Source organism: Dermacentor andersoni, chromosome 1, assembly GCF_023375885.2.
Source record: "Dermacentor andersoni chromosome 1, qqDerAnde1_hic_scaffold, whole genome shotgun sequence".
In the NCBI taxonomy this organism is placed as follows: domain Eukaryota; kingdom Metazoa; phylum Arthropoda; class Arachnida; order Ixodida; family Ixodidae; genus Dermacentor; species Dermacentor andersoni.
The window spans coordinates 374,967,750-374,990,127 of NC_092814.1; the positions used below are offsets into that span (position 1 = coordinate 374,967,750).

Consider the following 22,378-nt stretch of genomic DNA (forward strand, 5'->3'; position numbering starts at 1 on the left):
ATCGCATGGTCATATTTATCATGGTGGTTCGACGTGAGCTTTACCCAGTAGTGCAGCTGCTATTTTTCTACATGAGATATAGCAGATGGTTCTCCATCATCACTATGACCAATGTTTGGCTTTATTGACCGTCGTCTTTGCGGGTCTTACATGCGACTCCAAGAAAACATCTGAGTGCTTCCGAAAGGCAGCGCACACCTATAGCATGCATTACGCGGTCCAGATCAGCGAGAGAGACTTTGTTCTTAGTCGCCAACATTTGCTTGTCGCTCATGCGATGTCGTTTAATCTCCGTTCTCATTGCCTACGAATAACGTCTAACCATCTGTTCGTTTCCACGTCTCCAAGTCTCAGATACCCGGAGATGAAGCAACTGCATACTAAGCGCTTCTCCCGCGTCTCGGAAACAGGGCTTGACCTAGTGATTGTTATCGCGCTGCCCGCGCTCGCCAGTGATATAAGGCTCGCGTGAGTGCTCCCAAGCACTAGCACCAAGGCTGGAGGCTTGGACACCAACTTGGGTCGCATTCGTGCGTGCAGAATCCCCGGTGCAGTCATGAATTTCGACAAACGAATTTTGGTCATCGTGCTATTGGCGTTTACGTGTGGAAGTCACAGCTCAGGTGAGACCGGCGTTATTTCAGTGATTGAATTGGGTTCTTTGTTTGGGCACGTAGCAATTGAAGGCACAGGAAACACGAAAAAAGAGAGGAGGTACGCAACACCAGTGGAGCCGTACCGATTCCCTTCCTGTTAATTCTGATGCTATTCCATTTATGTCTTGCTGATTCGATTTATTTCTTATCCGTCTCACGTAGCGGATGATACATTTGACAAGCAGGAGTGCGAGCCTATGACGAAAGGCAAGAATAATGGAAAATGAAAGAAATATCCGCGCTGTTTGTACACATTGCGCTTGTTGTCTTTCTCGCGTTTCTAACACTTTCGTTTACACTGTGACGGATGTCATTCTGCGCAGTTATCTCGTCTTTATGAATTGCGGTCTGCTTTGGTGGTGTATGTGAGCTGAGTACTGAAGCTTTAAGGTTATGTTGTAAGTAAAGTTTTACGGGCTGGTGAACATTTTACACAGTCAGATTTGATCTATCGTCATCATCATCGTCGTCAGCCTGTTTTATGTCCACTGCAGGAAATCCACCAGTCACTGAGAATTCAGTGGCCACAGCTTTTGACAAGCTTTTAGGCTTTTACAGTGGGGCTGGTAGAGCCCCGCTGGGTTTCCCTTTACGTTCGCGACTTGGCCGAGCTGGGGGAGAGAGAGCTGAGAGAGAGTGAAAGCAGAGTACAAAAATAGCATCGCCTGGCATAGGGACACAGAGGAGATTTTTCAGCACTCAATTGAGAAAAGAAAATATAGGTGCCCTTTCTGCTTAAATTACGGTATTTATTTAATAAAATACTGTTGTCTTGACCACATAAACGTATGCTACCATCAATATTCGTGCTGCTAAACGCTTGCCACGTATAGGTGGCGCTGACCAATAATAATTATATAATATTTTTTCGTATTTGATAGTTTTTATTACTTTTAAAATGCAAGAATCTAGGTAATAGCATCCCGCACATATCAACCACTGCATAGAATGCAATCCGCAAGTTTTGTTCTTGTCACAGGCCCAAGAAACAAGAACTGAAAATACTAAAAGAAGCCTAAATCACCCGCCACAATGATTGATTAATCAATTGAGAAGAAGATTCTCAGGTCCGCAGAAGAAAGCATCGGGCAAAAGCAGAAACGACACAAAGGCGTTGGACTACAGTACAACTAGTCTTTGGGCGAGATACTGCGTATTTATACTTGAGAAAGACAACATGGCACAAGAAACACGTTTACGCACCTCTGACCTAATGTAGATCCACTCAGCGTCCTCACTCCAAATTCAAACTTTTTTTCACTTAATCCATTCTTTGATGGTGCCTTCGTAAACCAGCTAGGCGGGAGGTCTATGAAACTGACTGGCAATAGAACTTTACCTTCTTCAGGGGAGTGGTGAGCAGCCAACTCTCCAATAGAATGTGCTCATTACCATGATGACACCAACTCGCAGGAGCAGGAGACTCCGCGCCGTGCGTTTCAAGTACGAATGCTCTTCCTAGGCCTACGTAACGTGCATTTCTACAGCTCATTGTGAAGAATCTGCAGCCTCCTGTGTGGTTCCAGCCTTTCATTCAAGGATTATTTGATGCACCAGTAGACAAAATTCAATTGATTTCTGCTTTTAGGGTAGCAGCCGGTAAAAAAAAAATATGGAATTTTACGCGCCAAAACCACTTTCTGATTATGAGGCACGCCGTAGTGGAGGACTCCGGAAATTTCGACTACCTGGGGTTCTTTAACGTGCACCTAAATCTAAGTACACGGGTGTTTTCGCATTTCGCCCCCATCGAAATGCGGCCGCCGTGGCCGGGATTCGATCCCGCGACCTCGTGCTCAGCAGCCTAACACCATAGCCACTGAGCAACCACGGCGGGTAGCAGCCGGTAAGGGTGTGTTTGATACGTAGTTCCTGTTCAAAAATTGGAAGAGTGAACTAAAGCTGGTCTGTGCAATGCTACAGGAGTGTTATACACCTCCAATTCTTTTGTATGATCCTGGAGGAATTTTCTTCTTTTACAACTGGTTGATCGAGAAGGAGGTACAGGGTGACGATGTGATGAGACCTACAAAATCCCGGAGGAAGAAAGTTCAAATGCATTTGCTTGAAAAGCTTATACGAACACAACTGCCTCGTGCAGTCAATGAACATAGGATGAACATCAAAGTTCATTCACTACCGTCCGCTTACTCATAACACTTATCGCATTCTCTACTATATTCAATGTGGGTCCACATGCACAAGACAAAAAAAAATGAAATAAAAGCCCTCTGAACTTACCGTTTCTTATCATTTTGTGTCACTTATAGTATGACGCATTTCATCTGAAGTGTTCTAAATGGTATTTACGGCGAATGTGGTACAGGTGAGCGACTCAATTAGTCCAGAGAACCGTCCTAGCGGCAACGGAATATTTTGCATGACCCACCATGGTGGCTTAGTCGATATGGCTTTGCTCTGCTTATGCACAAAATCATGGGATCAAATCAAAGCCGCAGCCACCAAATTTCGATGGAGGCAAAAAGCAAACGCGCGCCCTTATGCCGCGCTTTGGGTGCACGTGAGTGAACCCCACGTGGTCCAACTTACTCAGGAGCGGCCCACTGTGGCGTGCCTCTTAATCAGATCGCGCTCTTGCGTATGAAAACCCCGGAGTTTCTTTTACATTTTGGATATACTCAAATCCCAAAAAACACGCCGACTTCAATAAATTACATAACGTATACGCTTAATATTTAGGATTTCATTCAGCTTAATAACGCCGATAAGAGCCGATCGAAATGAATAAGATTATGTTTTGTTGCTGCGTCAGGCTGTAAACGCTCTCGCAGCCTTACTAGGGTGAAGCCAGACTCCAACGGACAGCTGCCTTTCTTAATGCATATTTCTTACGCCATGTGGGCCTTAGTAGCTGCCACTCGATTGAAACTACGCTAGGGACTGGACTAGAGATGCATGAGGTGTCAAATGTAGACCATTGTCCACAATTCAATACTACCAAACCAAAACGTGAGAAAATTAGTTTTTGTGTTTCTAGATTTGCCTGCGTTTGAGGACCTTGCTTCAAGCCTCCTGAGACACGGCGATTTTCTTACTACACTATATTACATAAAAGCGTGAACACAATCTGTACCACATTCTAAAGTACTTAAGTGCCACAAGCGCCTTTGATGACATTTTGTTGTCGTTTCAATTTATGCCCACCAAACATTTGTAAAGAGGTGAACTGTCTGCGTGTTGTTGGAATACGTTGTACACAACACAAAGTATGTCAATTCTATTTGTGCCTTCAATTGATAATAGGAAGGGTAGCGCTCCAATTGAAAAGCATGCTTTCTGTAAATAACTTGAGCAGGTGTTTCCAAGTTGTCAGTAATTACGCACTAGGAGCACCTTTAACCCAGAAGAAATTTCTGGAAACCCGTAAATATTTTCCAACAAAACACATGGTTCCGTATAATAAGTTTATTTACAGGCTTTTGAAGCTTCCGCAATAAGATTTGCTGGTTCCAGCAATATCTACTCTGTGGCTATTCACTACTTGCGAAGTTGGGTATTTATATAGTTGTAGTCTATTGCTGCGGGTATACTTTGTAAATAGGTTTGCGAGCAGAACATCAGATGTAGCCCAGCAAGGACGACATGGAAGTTTATGTTATCCCAGTGTTGCCATTTGCGTCTACAATGTTCATTTTAAATTTGTGAATACGCGTCGGTATTCCAGTACACATAATGTTCGGAATCATGAGCATCGACATACGGTTTACTGACTATCTGAGAAGATTGAAACAGGTAGCGTTATTATCCTACATGTGTGGAATCTAGGGAATTGTCTCTGCCTACGCCCATAAGGAGGACGGATGCAGCAAAGGATGCAGCAAGGAATAGCCGCCGTAGACAATTTATTTAGACCGATGCTGGGGCTTTTCGTGCCGAAGCCATGTTATGATTATGAGACACACCGTAATGTCGGAGTCCGGATTGATTTTGATCATCAGAGGCTCTTTAACGTACATCCAATATACGGTGTACGGGCGTTTTCGCAATTCGCTTCCATCGAAATGCGGCTGCTTGCATCGAAAGGGCGGGTGCTATAAAATATCACCAGTCGCATTGATAGATATTCAAAAAAATGGATCTATAAAACCATTCTTGGAACATACTTGAACAATTTATCGCGAATAAGCGTGGAAGAAACACCTCCATACGCCTCCATACACCTCCAGCTTTAAAATTCACGCCTAAGTTAGGCTTATAGACACTTTCACTGTTTATAAACATAGGCCCGGGACGGTTTGTGGTTTTCCTCGTTGACGTAGCCCGCAGAATTCAGCGAGCAAGAAAGGCATTGGCTGCGATATTCATTAGCAAGAGTGCGTTAAAATCTAATCCCGCAGATTTTCAACACTTTTCTTCTGTAGATAAGGACAATTTGACAAGTGCATGTTCCCCTAAGTTACATGAAAGATGTTATTCGTTTGTCTTGAGACGCAATGCCCATGTCTTTTATCTCAAAACTTAAATATAGACTTTCCGCCAGTAAAACAACTTAAAAAACGCGCTTTGTGTTCCGGCGCAGTAGACTGATAAGGTCCGTGACCGGAAGTTTCTTGGGGGCGCACTCTCGCTGCAGTTATCGCGCGAGTGAAACTGTTTATAGCGCTTCCGGATGGAACTCCTATTCAGGCATATTAGTGGATGGGATCAAAGAAATGAAAATCTCCTCACTGTACGCGCTCGAAGTATGGACCTCTTGGTTGCAATACAGTTGTTTAAACGAAATAAACAGCGGGCAGGTTCATGGTCAAAATTGTAGGCTGTGTTTATTGCGACTGCCACACGCTAAAACAACCATGAGCCGTTATTCAATATTCATTACTCAGTTAATTATTAGTTGTGGAAGAAAAAACGCTAGGCTACTCACAAAAGTAGAGTGCTGCTCTAGAGGATCACGAGCGATATTAATTTGGCTGCATTGGCTTTCGCGCACCTTCTTTAAAACAGCAGCTGAAGTTGTACCAAAGGTCTGAAAAAAGCTTTAGCACAGTGCTTTTCTGACATTAAGATGTTCTCGCTGTCGATCTTTTAATCAGAGTTCCAGTGGAACACTTTGTGTGTGTATATATATATATATACCGGTGTTGTATTCAAATGGAGTCTGGCGATTGAAGTCTACGCTTCGTACCTGTCGCATTGTTGTCTTTGTTGGAATATTATTTGAATATTCCTGGAAGTAGAGCTCATTAGTTATGGCGGAGTTCAGCTGGAGCTAACACAATCCGTTGGCCAAAGTAGAAACGACGGCGATGCATTATAGCTGCTAAAGCCCAATTGCATGAGCGACTAAGTCGGAGACTGGGACAGGAAAGTGGTACTGTGGACTACACAAAGCGTACTTTTTGCCCTTATTTGGACGAAACAGACGCAGCTTACTAATATTTTTTATGATAATTACTGGAGCGAAAAATACCAACAGGAAGGTCTTTAAAAGGCTTAAGTCGCGTGAGGTGGCTGATGCATAAGCTCAAAAGATTATCATTATACACAGCACAGTTAAGAGACTACCGCGCAGGACACGCTCGCCGAATGGCATTCGTACAGTGAGACGTGCTTTAAAGGAATTCGTGGGGCACGTACGCAAGTGAGCCAAAAGGAGAATGCGCACCTTTCGCTCAAAACTTGGCCTCAGTAAGCCACTTACGATAGTGTGTGCAGAGCCAAAGGACTGCGCGAACGCAGTAAGACAAATTTAGCTGCGTTCCCCTTCACCATCCTTTATCATCATCATCCTATTTTATGTACACTGCAGGACACGGTATTTTAAACTAGACTCACTTATTCAGTTGATCACCAAAACCTGGATGAAGCGACAGTTGTGGCTCCCAGGCAGTTACGGTAGCGACAACTTTCATAACCTTATTATCCGCTAGCCAACAGCGTTAAACCACACTTTGAGTCCGCAAGCCTTGCCCGACATTTCCTTATCAATGAGCATTTAACTATGGCGGAGCTGCTGACTCACTTGGCGTCCATGAACCGGTGCACACCACCGCGAACCGACACTCATTTTCCAGTGCACGCTCAGCTGTGGAGGAGCACATATTTTCTTCACGTAAGGCCCAAAATATAGCTACTATATACAGCAACCCTTCTTGGGTTTGGTGCAAATTTGGTGCAGCCAAAGAAACGCGCTGTACATATAGTTCGCTTATAAAGCGAACTCATGCCATAGAGAACAGGAAACGGCGCTTAAAAGTGGATGTCCGCAGGCCTTCATTGTTCGTTGCTACGGACTGCCGTCACAAAATTAAGTGAAAGGACCAGAGCTGAGGCCTTTCTCACTTTCAGCGAGAATACAGTCGTACTTCTTTACACTCACCAAAGTTACCCCACAAACGTCATTCGGGAGGGCCCACAATACAATTCAACGCGGCAAAGCATTTCATGGATACGGTGGTGGTGCATCGCGTGATCCCGAGGACCGCTCGCTTGCCGCACCTGCACTTGCTCTTGCCCGAAGCTGCGATTATTACGCCGTAACTACATCGATGCGCCAATAACAGCGTTCAAAATCATGAGAAGAAACACGGTGCCAAATGCACAGTGGCAACTCCTGGCAACCCTTGACCGAGGCGAGGGTTGCCATATATATATATAAACAAAGACCACGTTACATTCCCGTCATGCACCAGAATATAACGCGCGGCGCGTTCCGACTTCAGAAATTTCTGAAATTACCTTGCATTATAATCGTAGGTATTTGGTACTCGAGCACAATTAACAGAATAGTTCTGTGGAATTTACCAGTCCCGCGTTAAAGCCCGTGAAAACAGCATGAGGCTGGCTGCTTCTTTTTTCTCAATCAAATCTACGGCTCTCGTAGAAGGCTCTCCCTTTCTACTAAAATGCACCATTAAGGCAAATTTTGCACCACACATGATACAAGCAGACACCGGAAATCAAGAGAAATAACCAGTTAGCCGCCATCTATGAAGAGCGAACACATGACTTCTGTTCTCACCTATATATTCCAATTGTCCGTAAGGGGCAGGTGAGGTGCCCCAATATATGCACCACCCATATGGAAATGCTGTTCCTGAGGCGTGAGACCTTGGTGGATTTTATCACATAAACTGGGCAAAGTCGCACTTTGTATGCATGTGCCACCCGGGCTACACGCCAAGAATATTTGTAGAAGTGAAAATTCTGAAAATTCGAAACTCTGAAAATTAGACCGAAAGCTCTGTACTGCAATGAACGAACGTCGTGACAGTCCGCCGGAGAATCCACACGAAAAATAACCGAAAGCAGTCTTCAAAACACAATGGTATTCGTGAACCTCCACAAGAAAAAAGTTGTATTCTCCGCAGGGTGGTGATAAGGCGCAGAGCATTGTTCTCCTTCGCCCACGCTTGGTGTAGATTGCATGATATATCACGGTTGCATTTGGATATTTATGTGCTTTATGGACAGTTCCCGCGCGACAGCTCCCAGGGATGTTAAGCCTGTGATTTGCATCCCTCACGCGTACGCGGCTCGCTCACGCTCTCACAAGACGGAACCATGGCACGCAGTCTTCTCCTCATGCTTACGTGAAGGAATGTCGCGCTTATTATGGCCACGTGGTGCTTCAAACGTCATTCACGCCTCATTTACATGCGTGTCACGCTAAAACTTATAGTTTAGCATAAGATTAAGCGTGGATTTTTTTAGAGTCTAGAGCTGCTTGCCTCAGGTGAAAAATATATCGAAGCAAATATCCGAAAAAAGAGGAGGCATGTGTATGCTGCAGCAAAACTCCGAGCATGGTGAACACGTCCTAATGGAATGCGAAGGGATTCAACCAGTGAGACCCGGAGGTAACGTACGCCTTCCAGGACCGTTTGGATTTCAAGCAAACGGAAGCATCAAACGGTCATCAGTCGAAATAAGCAAGAAACGTTTAGAGTACTGGCGAAAAAGAAAAGAAGAGATGAGATTGATACGAAAGGATCCATTACAGCCGCAAGTAGCGATAAAATATAGAGAAGTTTGAGAGAAAAAGAAGCTTATTTAGATGTCTACAACTACACTAGAATAAAAAAAAAATGTACAGCATGCCTGATGAAATCAAGCAGGCTACGTGACTACTTGTCCCCGCCCCGTTTGAAAAGGGATGCCAATAAATCACCATAATCATCCCTCGTGTGATGGGATAATGCCAAGTACAAAGGCATCCATGACAATTTCGTAAAGCAGCTAAGCGAGATATGATAGGTTCAACCGAGTACAAGTATCCGGATGGCAACGCCGGAAATGCGATATATTGGTGAAAATTCTCTGTTCCCTATGGGATTAGTGTTTCATTTATCTTACGTTTTTATTAGCAAAGGGTGCAACAGAAGGCTGGAGTACGCGGACGACATAGAGCTACTAGCGGACCATGCAAGATGTTTACAGACATGCGAATATATGTAGCGACGGAACGACATATCTAGGTCTCACGTTTAGCAGACAAACCTAGAATCATGATCTTTATTGAAAAAAAAAAACGAGTAATCACGTGCTTCGAAAATGCAATCTTGTGCTTAAAATTGCATATTTTGTTGTGGTGGAAGTTAACCAAAGGTCGGTAGGCCGTTTGCTTTCTGGGCCTAGTATAAAACTCCAAATCGGAAAGGGCAGGGTGACGTGAGCTAGGTTTCTTTTGAAGCCAGACAAACGCAGAACGAACTGAGCTTCGAAGAAAATCTCAGCAATATGAACCAAAATAAACGAGCGCCTAAAGTTGATAACTATCTGTACCTCAAAAGCATAGACAGGGAAATTGAAGAAAAGGTCAAGGAAGTTGGCGACCAAGCAAAGGGGAACTCAAAGTGCAAATAGGCAACCAACACTCCTCACAACCACAGTAATAGAAACAGAAATATTGAACTGCATGCAAAGGATAGAAACAAAGAATAACATGGTGGTTTACGAGAACAGGAATAAAGTAATGAGGTGGGAAAATGTGTTTGATAGCAGAAAGGGAAGTGCCTTCCTATTTCACGCTCGAGCTGGTTGCCTAAGGACAAGAACATACCGGAGTAAATATTTGCTACAGCATTAGGCATGCGTCTGCTTCATTAAAAATCCGAACACAACTCAGCACATCCTAATAGAATGCGAAAGTATTGACCCAGTGAGGTCCGTAGAGAACACACGCCTTCCAAAAGCGGTTATATTTAAAGTGGATGGAAGACATGAGCCGGTCAGCAGTCGAGATATTCAAGGAATGTTTAGAATATTTGTGGGAAAAAGGCACGGGAGATATTGCAGGACCGCATCCGATACAGGCATAGGTAACACTACAAGGTAGATATAGAAGTTGTAAGGTAGGGAAAGAAAACACAAAGGAGATATAGACAAAATGCTAGACTGAAAAGCATATATTACATACGTCATTAGCTCAAGCAGGCTTCTCACCGGAGCATTTCAAGGGAAGTGCTAACAAATCATCTACAAGATCATCATCATCATCATTATCATCATCATCATCATCAGATAAATCTAATATAGCCAACGCCCCCCGTATCGCCTATGCATTGCAATCGGTAACCATAACGGTGACGCCATGTTGCTACGCGCGCAGGCGTAAACGAGGAGATGCGATTAAGACGGGACGCGCAATGAACGCGATAGCGATGGCGGAGCCATTTGGTTCAGACGCTTACCAGCGCACCGTTTACGAATAATAAATTTTACTTAAAAATGCTATAAATAGCCATAGAATCTTTCTGAAAAGCATACGTAATGAAATTTTTCCATCGCTCACATATACCTCTTACGTATAAATGCTTGCTTTTGCATCATATTTAAATATTGTTAGCGTTACAAAAGTGAAAGGTAGCAACACGGCGGTGTCGTTGTGGATCCCTCTCCCCACACGTAGGGTAGCCAACCAGACTCAACCTGGTTAACCTCCCTGCCTTTCCTTCCTGCCTTCAATCTCTCTCTTTCTCTGGTAATGAATGGGTCGCTTGGTACAGCTCATCGTCGTGATGATTGAAAAGACAACATTGATCGATCTATATCGACGACACACCAAAATGACTATATTATATATTATTTTTTCTGCTGTCGTCTAAAGCAATAAAGGCTCAGTCGTAGGGAATCAATATAGACAACGGGAGATAATGAGATATTGTGGCACTGATAGTCATCATTCAATTTTGTTTTCGTTTGCAGGGACCCCATCTGACCGGAAGACCGACCTGTTCACAAAGATGCTTCGGCTAGGAGTCAGCTATTTAAAATTGGATCCCATGGCGCTACCCGACCAAACGGTGGATTTTTCTTTCTTCGGCCAAGCGTTGCTGCTGGAAGGATCAGTCTCAGGCCTTGGATCGCTTACGCGGACAGGCACGAACATTGTACGAGCCGAAAACGGTACCTTCCGCGCCAGCATAGATGTCGGCACTCAGCAACTGCTTGTAAACTACACGGCCTTGATAAATGCTGCAAGTCTTAGCCACCTGGTCGCGTACATGTCCGCCTCCGTTAGTGCAACCAGGATGACCATCCATCTCAATGAGTAAGTGTGCCTATGAACCTAATTCAGTGTAAAGGAGGTAAAGGAAACTTGGGAAATTAACAATGAAGTATTATATTCTGGCACTTTACGTTCCAAAAGCACGATCTGATAATGAGGCTTGAGTGCCTCGAGCGGCCAGTCCTGCGTAATTTTGCGTGCATTTGCGGGCTTCTCTCGCACTCGGAAATACACTTCTATGTAGCACGCATAGAGCAACAGAAAGCTGTATCCGCAGTTCGTCATAGGATAGGATAGGGATAACTTTAATAAAGTGGCGGCAAACGACGGTTTAACGTGTCGTGACGCTGGCCAAGCGTCTACCCGGGGTTATACCCTACTCTGCACAGTTGCTCTATAGTTGGCTCATTCACACATTTTATCAAATTATAATTTTAAGGTGCTTGAATAAATGACAGACTAATTACGTAACTAGGTGAAGTGCAAAAAAAAAAAAATCTGAGTCTATACACGCGACGGCAAACAATATAACCTTTGTTCTGTCCAGCTTCGTGTCATTCCCATATTTTTAAGCTCTGCGTAAAGTTAGCTGGGATACAGTGCATATGCGTATGTGTGGAGAGTTTTTCCGAACGAAAAGAAGCCCCCGAATACACGCAAGATTGCCGCGCCACTGGCCGCTCGAGGCCCCTTGCGTGTATTCGCGGTCTCCCTTCAGGCTTGGAAAAACACTCTTATGTGGCATGTACTAAGCAACAGAAAGGTGCATCCATTCTTTTTCATGTAGCTGTACAATTTTCTCACTGACACTTTTCATTAAATTATAATATTGGACAACTTGATATATTACTCGAGACTAATCATGTAATTACGTGGAAGGCAAAATATAGTCTGTGTATCTCCAAGCGATGGCAAACTACTTTGCCTTTCTTCTGGCCAGCTACGTGGCATTTGCGTGCTGTTAAACCTTGATGCATGACAGTCGCATACCCTCTATACTGAACAAGAAGAAGTGGAACCAACGCGGCCGATATTCGTTGGTCAAAATGATGTTAATACAACGCACAATGAAACCAAGAAACTCATAGGGTCAATTATTTGTGTAAATTGAAATATAGAAATGATAATTATCGGAAAAATGAAAGTGAAAGAAAGTTCAACTTCTAGCCGATGAGGCTTCACCCACTTGGAATGCTGAACGCAAGAAATTGAAAAATAATTAAGGTGACGTTTCCTAACCCGCATGGCTTGGGAAACCACGTATAACACTCTTTTTTCGGCAACCGACGCTTGGCGTCCACCAGCGCTTGCTGCACATTCTCTGTAGGAACGCGCTTTATTTGGACGTAGTAAGGGCGTATCGCGCATGCTTTACCGCTTTGCTATTCGAACGGACGTGACGAACCGCCGCTCCCTTGGAGGTGACAGCAGGCAGTGAGGGCCCTGCCGCTCGGTGGCAATAACTGGGTTTACACAGGCGTGCGGCTAACCAGAAGATAGCGTGCTGCGTACCATGTTATAGAGGTCCAGCCTTTGCATGCATTCATGCACTACTTTAGGAAACCCCTCGCCTTGCGCACACCTCCGCACGATGGAGAAGCGTTGAAACAACGGCCCCTTCCTCGTGATCATAAAATCCGAGAATGGGAGTCGGCTCGTGGTCGATAGTCAATTAGGTGGCAGCTAACGCACTGCTGAAATGCATTACCAAAATTTCAAAAGCAGTTGTCGAGGCAGTGAAAAAAACGAACACAAATAAATGAAAAATAAAGCTTAGGGGCCGGAGCAAAGACAGCGAGAAGTGCTTCAAAGTAATGTAAATTGCCAAAGTAACGCATTATTCTCATTAATTTGCATTTGTGAAAGTTTAGCCTCATTAAGAGAAAGCTTTAGCTCGGCGGCTCCCATCTAAATACACGGTAACATGGTAACGTTGCTCAAACTAAACGATACGCTGGAAAAGTAGCTTTCACTGCGCTGCAAAACGCGCGGCTGCTCACGACTATTTGATGAAGCTGTTAATTTGTGCAGGCATCGCGATCGTCTCATGCGTGAAATAGTTGCGTCTGAACAAATCGCCCTAGGTGGGGAGCGAGATTCGCGCATCAGCTTCCCTTCAGGTGAAGTCTCTATTTGACACCAGCGCTCAATTTCTCCCCTGGCGGGAGGATTCCATTTCTCTCTGGTAGTGCGTTTGCACCATTGCTTTCCGAGATCACGTTCCTGCTGTATGTGTAACGTCTTGTATGCGATGGCTGCAGGTCTACTGGTGCAGAAAAAAAAACTGCGCATAACTATTGCGGACAGCCATTATAGCGGCAGAAACACAGTTGGTCTGAGACCGCGGGCGAAAATTGAACGCTTGCCGAAGGAACCGTATGAAAAAAGCATATGGCAAAGACGGCGACGCTTTAACTCCATTCTCGCTTTTCATATCCACGGTAGCGGTAAAGCGCTTCTTCCTCTCTGCAATCATTCTCTCTTTTAACGCAAGAACAGTGCTCGCGTTCCAAAGTGGCCTTGCCAGACCATGTGTGACTCAGCAAACGCATCGGAGGACTCCGCCTTGGTTTCTCGAGACACACTTACCGAATACACGCGGCACTCGCGGTTCGCGCGATGGTCACGCCTGCAGGAAAAAAAAAAAAAGGTTGAAGCGCGCGCGTGTGCTTACAGTTAAACGAAGCTCCACCAGGTGGCCCTGCTATTTTCTATAGCATTCAGTTAGAAAGAGCTCGACTATCTCCAGAACACGTGCAGATGGTAGGGCTCTTGATTTGTTGCTATCATTGTTAGCTTCCATGCGCATGGGTGATAGCTGGTTAGATAGTAGAATAGGCTGTACATATATATTATTACGCTCACGAAAGGCGTTTATTTTCAAGCCGGGTAGAGTTAGACACGATGGCCTTGATCAGCTGAGCGCCTGTCGAGATTCAGCTAGCTAGCCGAACGTCGTGTTCCTCGTTCACCTCTCTTCGATGCCTCCCATACTGTTTGTTATGCCTCCCATACGTAAGAGTGTCACATTTCCCTCCGTGCATACGAAGCCCGCCGGGCAACTCAAACAGGCTGTCGGGAAATAAAGGGCTTTAAACGGGCGACATGTGAAAGTTCAGTCTTTGCTGACCGTCGGCCATTTGACGTGAGGTGTGCAAAGCGGTAGGTTAATTCGCTGATACGCTGAGTAATAACATAGGGTCCAACATAGTGGACCAGCAGTTTTTCACATAATCTACGTTTTCTGGTTGGTTTCCAGAGCCACAATAAATCACAAATGTCATATATCACGTGTCGGCGTCGGCGGTCGTAGCGTTCCTTCGAGCGGTCTTGTGAAACACGAGTGCGCAAAGAAGCAAGTCGTCAGGCTTCTTCAGCGAGACAGACTATCTCTGATATACAAAGATTATCGGAGCTGGAAAACGGGAAGATAGTGTCTAGTGTTAACGAGGCGGACGAGCGTAAAGAAGAAAGAAGGGACTGTAGCCTGTAACTTCGTGCTGTGAGGTGTTAAATGCGTACGTAATGAAATGTAGCACGCTGTCCCAATTCTTATGATCTGACGCAACATACATCGACAGCATGTTCGTAAGAGTTCTGTTTGTGCGTTCCGTAAGGTCGTTTCTTCGTGGATGATATGGGGTGGAATGTCGAAAACTTGAAGCACATAGACGAAGCATGTCTTCCACTACGACTGCAGTGAACTGCCGCCCACGATCGCTGATGACGACTCTGGGAAGTCCATGTCTAAGAATGACAAAACCCAGCAGAAAAATACACACTCCGGTTGTAGTAGCCGATGGTATTGCAGCTGTCTCAAAGTAGCGTGTCAAGTGATCGGCACACACGACAGTCCAGCGATTCCCATCAGACGACCGCGGGAAAGGACCGAGAAGGTCGATGCCAACTTGCTCAAAAGGAGTGCTGGGGGTGGCACTGGATGTAGTCGACCAGGAGGAGCACTCGTCGGACGCTTGTGACGTTGACACTCGCTGCAGCTGGACACATACTGGGCGGTCGTCTGGCACATTTTAGGCCAGTAAAACCTTTCTTGAAGGCAGTAGAGCGTTCACGCAGATCCCAAATGGCCAGATGTTGGACCGCCATGCATACCGCGCAAGACGGAGACACGTAGACTCTCCGGGACCACCAGAACATACCGTGGGCTTGTAGCAGAATAGTTCTTTTTGTAAAGAACTCCATCACGAACGCAGAACGAGTGGCTGGTGCTGACTGCATTGCAGTAATGAGCAGTGCTTCTAAAGTTCTGTCTTTTTATTGCTCGACCTTGAAGGCATTTATATCAGGAAATCCTGGCTCCAGTGATGCGATTAGCGGTCGAAGTTGTCCGCGTTGCAGTCCGTCGTTGGAAGCGGTATGCGCGAGAGGCGGTCAGCGTCGGCGTGCCGGCGGCCGCTTTTATAAGAAACGGTAAAGTCATATTCCTGTAAACGCAGTGTCCAATGCGCAAGCCGGCCCAACGGATCACGGAGATTAACCAGCCAGCACAGAGAATGATGGTCTGTCACGACAGTGAAGGGGCGCCCGTACAGGTATCACCGGAAGCGGTAGACTGCGAAAACCACTGCAAGACATTCTTGCTCTGTGACGGTGTAGTTACGCTCGGACTTACTTAAAGAGCGACTCGCATAGGCGACGACGTGTTCTTTGGTGTCGATGCGTTGAATAAGGATAGCGCCGATGCCAATACCGCTAGCGTCCGTATGAACTTCTGTGGGAACCGCATGGTCGTCGGAGAATGGGATGGGACGTGAGACGAGGCTTCAGCTCACGAAAGCTTGCTTCACATTCAGGAGTCCATTCAAAGGGAACACCCTTCTGGGGGAGGCATGTCAGCGGATACGCGATGTTGGCAAATCCACGAATAAACCGGCGGAAGTACGCGTTAAGCCCTAGGAAACTGTAGCTCTTTTACATGGCGAGGTTGCTTGAAGGCTTCCACCGTAGCAGTCTTCGCTGGATCGGGTCGTATACCCTCCTTATCCACTAGGTGTCCCAGAACCAGTGTTTGGCGCTCCCCAAAATGACACTTCTTCGAGTTGAGCACCAAACCAGCTTTGCCCAAGCACTCTAGCACAAGATTGAGACGTGCGTTGTGCTCACTGAACGTGCGCCCGAAAATCACTACATCGTCTAGATAGCACATGCATACTTCCCACTTCAAACTACGCAGGTAGTTGTCCATAAAGCGCTCGAAAGTTGCAGGCGCATTGCAGGCGCAGGCGCTCCTTGTCTGCCTTGTGCATAAGAATCTGCCACTACCCCGACCTCAAGTCAACAGACGAAAATTAAGACGCTGATGAAAGGCAGTCGACAGCGTCATCAATACGCGGAAGATGATATACGTCCTTTTTAGTGATGGTGTTGAGACGGTGGTAGTCAACCCAAAATCGCCATGTACCATCTTTCTTTTTAACCAGAATCACTGGCGCTGCCCACGGACTGCAGGATTCTTGGATTACATTCTTGTTTAGCATTCGGTAGACGTGGTCATTGATCACCTTGCGTTCCGATGGCGAGACTCTGTATGGTTTCTGTCGTAAAGGTTGAGCAGATCCCGTATCTATGCGATGGTGTATACGAGAAGGAGGAAACAATGGTGGCTCCTCTTGCTGCAAGAAGTCAGACAGTTGGGCATGTTCCAGCAGAATATTCGCCACTTCGTGGCGATGCTTATTGCTGGGTGACTTCTTCACCATAGTTAGAATTGAGGAGTGCGCAGCAGCGCAGGCAATAACGAAATAGCGTTCATCTGCAGAATCAGGGGCCTCTGTAAGAATGGCAAGCGATAGCACTTGATCTTCATGGTAGGCGGCAAGTTTCAGACCCTGTCGTAGTATTGCAAGTTCAACCGAACAGTTTACGGCCCATAAGTTAGTGCGTCCCTGAACAACTGACAGCGTGCAATACGGTATCAGCACATTCCTCTTGATGCAACTCAGATGAGCGTGATCCACGGTAGCGTCAAACGTTCAGTCGGTGGTAGGAAAACAGGCAACTGAAAAACAGGCTGCGGATAACGGAGGCACAACTGTATCCCTGGATACACAAAGCACACTTTCATGATATGGTGGGCCTTCCATAAACGCAGCAGAAAAGCTTGTACCTACACTGATTTCACCCGCTTTGCAGTCGAGAGTGGCACCGCACAGTTTAAAAAGAACAAGGCCCAGGATTACGTCATGAGTAAAATGAGGTAGAACAGCGAACTCTGCGTTAAATATTTTACCACCCAAGGTAACGTCTACATTGCACACGCCCATAGTATACAACAACTCCCCACTCACTCCGCGAAACATATCGGCACAATCCCAGCGAAACATCACTTTTCTTCCTAGGAGGCTTTTAAACGCAAGACTCATCACTGAAACAGTTGCTCCCGTGTCCACTAAGGCCATTGAAGAAACTCCATCAATTAATACAGACACATTATATTTAAACATACAAAAGGTTGGAGGTACCTGTCGACATCGAAGATTGTCCAGCGACCTCACCTCCAATGGCCGCATTGACTAGTTTTCCGGAGGTGGCGACGCGTAGCGACGCCGCGGAGGGCGACCGGCTTACGCGAGGAGTGGGTGGTGGTGTCAAGCTGCGATCGGATGCTGGAGAACCGTTCTGCAGCGGCTCCGGGTGCTGGTGAGAGAAGCCTCCTGGATATGTGTGCGAGGGCTAATGCACATCGCCCGGGGAAGCGCGGTACCGCCGGGACATCGTCGATCGGTTGAACTTCGGTGGTTGGTGGTGATTGCAGTACCTGGCAATGTGACCCACGTCGCCACAGCTATAACACACAGGTAAACGAGGATCGATCAACTGCTCCTCGAAGCGCTCAGCCGTGGGGGGGGGGGGGGAGTCGTGTAGCAGAGCGAAGCGGCTGAGCCTGCTGCACAGGAGGAACGGTCGGTCTGCGTGCAAACCTGCTGGGCGACGGTGTTCTGCAAGTCGGTGTTCGGGCCTAATTGTGCCCTCACGTGGCCATAGAGCTCCTCTGTGGTTGACGTCTGTGACACATACCACCGGTTGCCACGAAGCGCAGGGTGCGGCAGGCGCCGTGTGTTGCGTGTAATAAGCATCAGGTTGTTGTATGACGTTGCGCGCAAGTTCCTGGTGTCGCAGCAGTTCGTCATGCACGATCTGCCGTATAGTAGACGAAAGATCGGAGGACGGGCTCTCATCAACGCTGGCGACGGTTGTCACATTCGCCAGGCGTCGAAATTTTAGCACAATGCGACGTGTTTTCAACGTCTCAAACGTACGGCAATGACGTACGACATATGAGACGGAATCAACGTGTTCCCTGCTTATAAGGAAATCGCAGACATCTTCTGCAATTCCTTTGAGGAGATGTCCGACTCGGTCTTCCTCAGACATCTGCGAATTGATGATTTTGCACAGCTTGAGGATTTCTTCTATCTATGTAGTGCTTGTTTCTCCAGGAGTTTGAGCTCTTCGAGCTAGTGACCTCTCGACGCGTTTCTGTTTGGCGTAGGAGTCGCCAAAACCCTTCTTAATTTCCTCAAGGAAGCGCTCACACGTTGTTAGGGAGTCTTCGTGGTTTTAATACCACATCAGTGCTGTCTCACTCAGAAAGAGTAGGACATATTCAAGCTGAGCGAACGAATCCCAACGGCTGTAGCTGCTCACCCTCGCGTAGTGCGTCAGCCACTCGTCGACGTCTTCGCCCACTTTTTTCGCATACGAGCGTGGTTCCATGTAGTGCTGCAAAGGCTCAACTGGCGCTCACCTTTGAGCAGGTGAAACTCAGAGCTGGCATTTGTCCACCTGCGTCCTAAGCCATAGGGAAGGTCGTTGGCAAGACACCGGCAAGACGACGGCTCCAGCAAAGTTCTAGGTGTTGCGACTCCGTGGTACGTTGTGTCGTACCCCGCACCTCCACCACTCTGTTACGCCCACGAAAGATGGTTATCTTGAAGCCAGGTAGAGTCAGGCGCGATGGCCTTGATCAGCTGAGCGCCTGTCGAGATTCACTAGCCAGCCGCACGTCCTCTTCCTCGTTCACCTCTCTTCGATGCGCCCATACTGCTTGCTCAGGCGTAAACCCACTACGTACGTAAGACTGTCACAATATGTATAAAGATATTACGCCTTTTGTCCAAATAAGTTTGTTGGAAGTAGAGCGCTATCCCCTTAATCTCATTGTCTGTGCCTGTGTTTCTTTGACGCTCTTGTTTCAACAGCACAATGGAGAAATCCTTTTTCTTGGCAACCACTTTGTCGAGTTTCATGTGGTTCGTTACGTTTATAAGAGAACAGAAGTATAATATAATGACAGGAGGGAGTAAGTTTTATTTTTGCCGCCAATTTTCCTAACAAAGAATGTAAAATGAAAAATTGAAAAAAATAAAAAACAGAAATTCAAGTACCGAGTTTTCAACTCTGTAACTCAGTAATACTGATATCACAATATTGTCAACTGCACGTATTACGATTACTGCATTTAAAGCAAAGAAAATATAATGTATGAAGAGTACGCTATCCAACAGCAGTCAATCGTTCTCAAATATATCAATATATTGTGACGAAAACTTTCTTAAAACCCTTGAAGACATTGTAAGTGACTTACGCAAGCTGTACACATAAATATCATGTTTGTCCTTGCAGAATGGCTTTTGCGCTGACAGACACGGAAGTAGAAAGGCGATGCAGGACACCCCCGTTGATCCCCCAACAGACATGTGTGTGCCTGTCAGCGCAAGAACTGTTCCGCAATCGTTAACCTACTCGCCCAAATAGCTACTCTGACAACTTTGTCCGCATTAGGCGCTTTAACACATGCAGTTTACCGGACACGAAAATATTTTTTTTGGTGAACAGCTACGGCTTCGCGTACTGTCTTACACTTGTTAGAAACTTGCATACTGTGGAAAAGTTTTGTAAGAAGTGTCAAAATTGTGTTAAATCGAAATTCGCATTTCTACTAAAACATTTTCTTGCGCGAGCTGGTTCATAACTAAAAGGAAAACAGAAGCCCGAAAGAAACACTGACAGGACAAGTACAGAGGACTGGCGCTTCTCCAATGTTGGACAAATACGCCTTAGTAAAACAGAAAACAAGAAAATACTTTACTAAGCCATATTTCCCCTACGTTGATCAAGCGTCAGCCCTGTGTACTCATGTTATATTTGTTTCTTTCGCGTTTATGCCTTGCTTCTGATTCGTTCCGTTGCAAAAATTTACCATTTTCGCTTACAAGCAACACATTTTCTTCAAACCATAACAGTGCTTTGCTCATGCCAGTGTTGCTCGTTTTACATGTATTGGAATAGAGAAACTGGTGTTGGCTTCGAGCTACAGCTCTTAAATAGCGGCGGCCGCACGATAAAGGCAAAACCCGAGCCTAGGGACATGCGAAAACTGAGAATTTCTTGTTTAGGTGGCGACTTTAAACAACATGCCTACTGCACCGTCAGTTCACGTACGGCAGAGCAGAAGACCTTGTGTGTGGATCATTTATTATTTGCATCGCAACAGGGAACACAACAGGAAGACACAGCGCAAGGCACAAGCACGAACAAAGCATTTTCGAAGGCATACGCAATAAACATTGCTTATGTTAGAAGGGAGTTTTTCAGCATGGAGCTCACAGCGTGAAAAACACAGAGATGTAGCTGAGTATTACGGCGCCCTTGCAAAGCAGTTCCAAGAAGCCCAAGCAACAGCTCTGGGGAAGGTAGATTTGCTCGTTGTTTACCCAAATATAAGAAGTGGCACTAGCTTTACGCACCTCTAAAAATGTTTTGCAGGCCATCAGGCGAAGGCGCCCACTGCTCAACAGCAGTGAACAAGAGTCGTGCACAAAGCACCTTTCACGCGCGTGAAAGCAGGTGGATTCCTTAGCGTGGCAAAGCCAAATGTGTCAGCGATGCCGTAGCAGCCAGCGGGACGGGGTTGACGGGTTGCGCCACCTTCGAAACCCTCAACTCCGTAGCGGAATGCTAACACTACGAAAAGCACCAATAAAGCAGGCGCTAAGGATACTAGAGCTCGAGCAGAGCCGTGAATCCGATGGCGGTGGTAGATGGGGGTGATACGCGTGTTTCTTTCGTATAAACTTAGTCTGCCAACAACTATGCCGTTCCTACTTCAAAGTATATGGTGTTCCTATTTCCTTCGACAATCTACAACGTAGAGAAGAGTCTACAAGTAGCACCTGGGCGAGCTCTAAGTATATACATCGATATTCTTCTTTTCTTGCAGAGAGTGATCGTCGATTATGCAATTCGAAGTCGATCTGAGAAAGCATTCAGAAAGCTGAGTTTCGTGAATGCCCGATGTTTTAGTATTGAAAACCTCATCCCATCATTTCTCTGAGCGCAAAGTTATAACGTGTTATAGTTTTATGCCACGTATTTAATTAAACTTTTCCTATTTTGCAGGACTGATGCCGGTGAACTTCAACTCGGGGGTTTTGAACTAATTAAACTCGATGGACTGGAGGTTAAGCTTGACGCAGTAAAGCATGGAGACTTTCTGATTAACACCATTATAAATACTGCTACAAAGCTCTTCAGCGGCGTCTTCCGGAAGATAACTGAACAAATGATTGTCAAAGCAGTCAGAACTCATCTCAAAGAGATAAACAATCTTCTGTCTGCACAATCGTAGGCTAAAGCCACTTGGTAATGTGACTATCAATGATGAATGAATATGTTGGAAAGAATAAAGCATACTCTAAAAATACAGATGTCCGTTATTATAACTTGACTTTGAATTCGTGTAGTATGATTCTGCGCAAGCACACGACGAATACATATTTATGCCTGAAACCAAAGAGGCACTTCGAATGGAAAGTTGTAAAACAGCCAGCGGTGAACTGCAATAAAACAACTAAGGACGACTCCAAACAACTCATAACTGAGATCACCACACGGAATGATGCTTCCGCGCTTAGGAATAACAACGGTTGAAAAGATAAAATTTGCTTGTCAACGTGCTCATGCGATCAAATATTTTCCTATTTCAACATTTTCCATTATTTCCTCATTTTTTACTGCATGCAAGCATTCTGCTTCTACTGTATCAACTGCGACCTAAGTATTTGGGCTTACAACTTTTTCTGCTATAATTTATCTATGTTGAAATTCCAAATAAGAAGGCCTTCTTGAATATAACCCACAGCTTGTCTTCAATGAAATATTCTGTGTTTATCAGCCTAGGGTATTTTTACATATTCCGACATCTAACTGATGCACAAAATACAATGCT

The 22,378-nt window shown here is 45.7% G+C and overlaps 1 long non-coding RNA gene across 1 annotated transcript; it reads left to right on the forward strand.

The window, feature by feature from the left end:
- Positions 1-474: 474 nt before the first annotated feature.
- LOC126518571 (uncharacterized) lies at positions 475-21,853 on the forward strand. Its single transcript, XR_011892362.1, has 3 exons — positions 475-623; positions 10,824-11,169; positions 21,550-21,853. It is a non-coding gene; the product is annotated as an uncharacterized lncRNA (long non-coding RNA).
- The last annotated feature ends 525 nt before the right edge of the window (positions 21,854-22,378 follow it).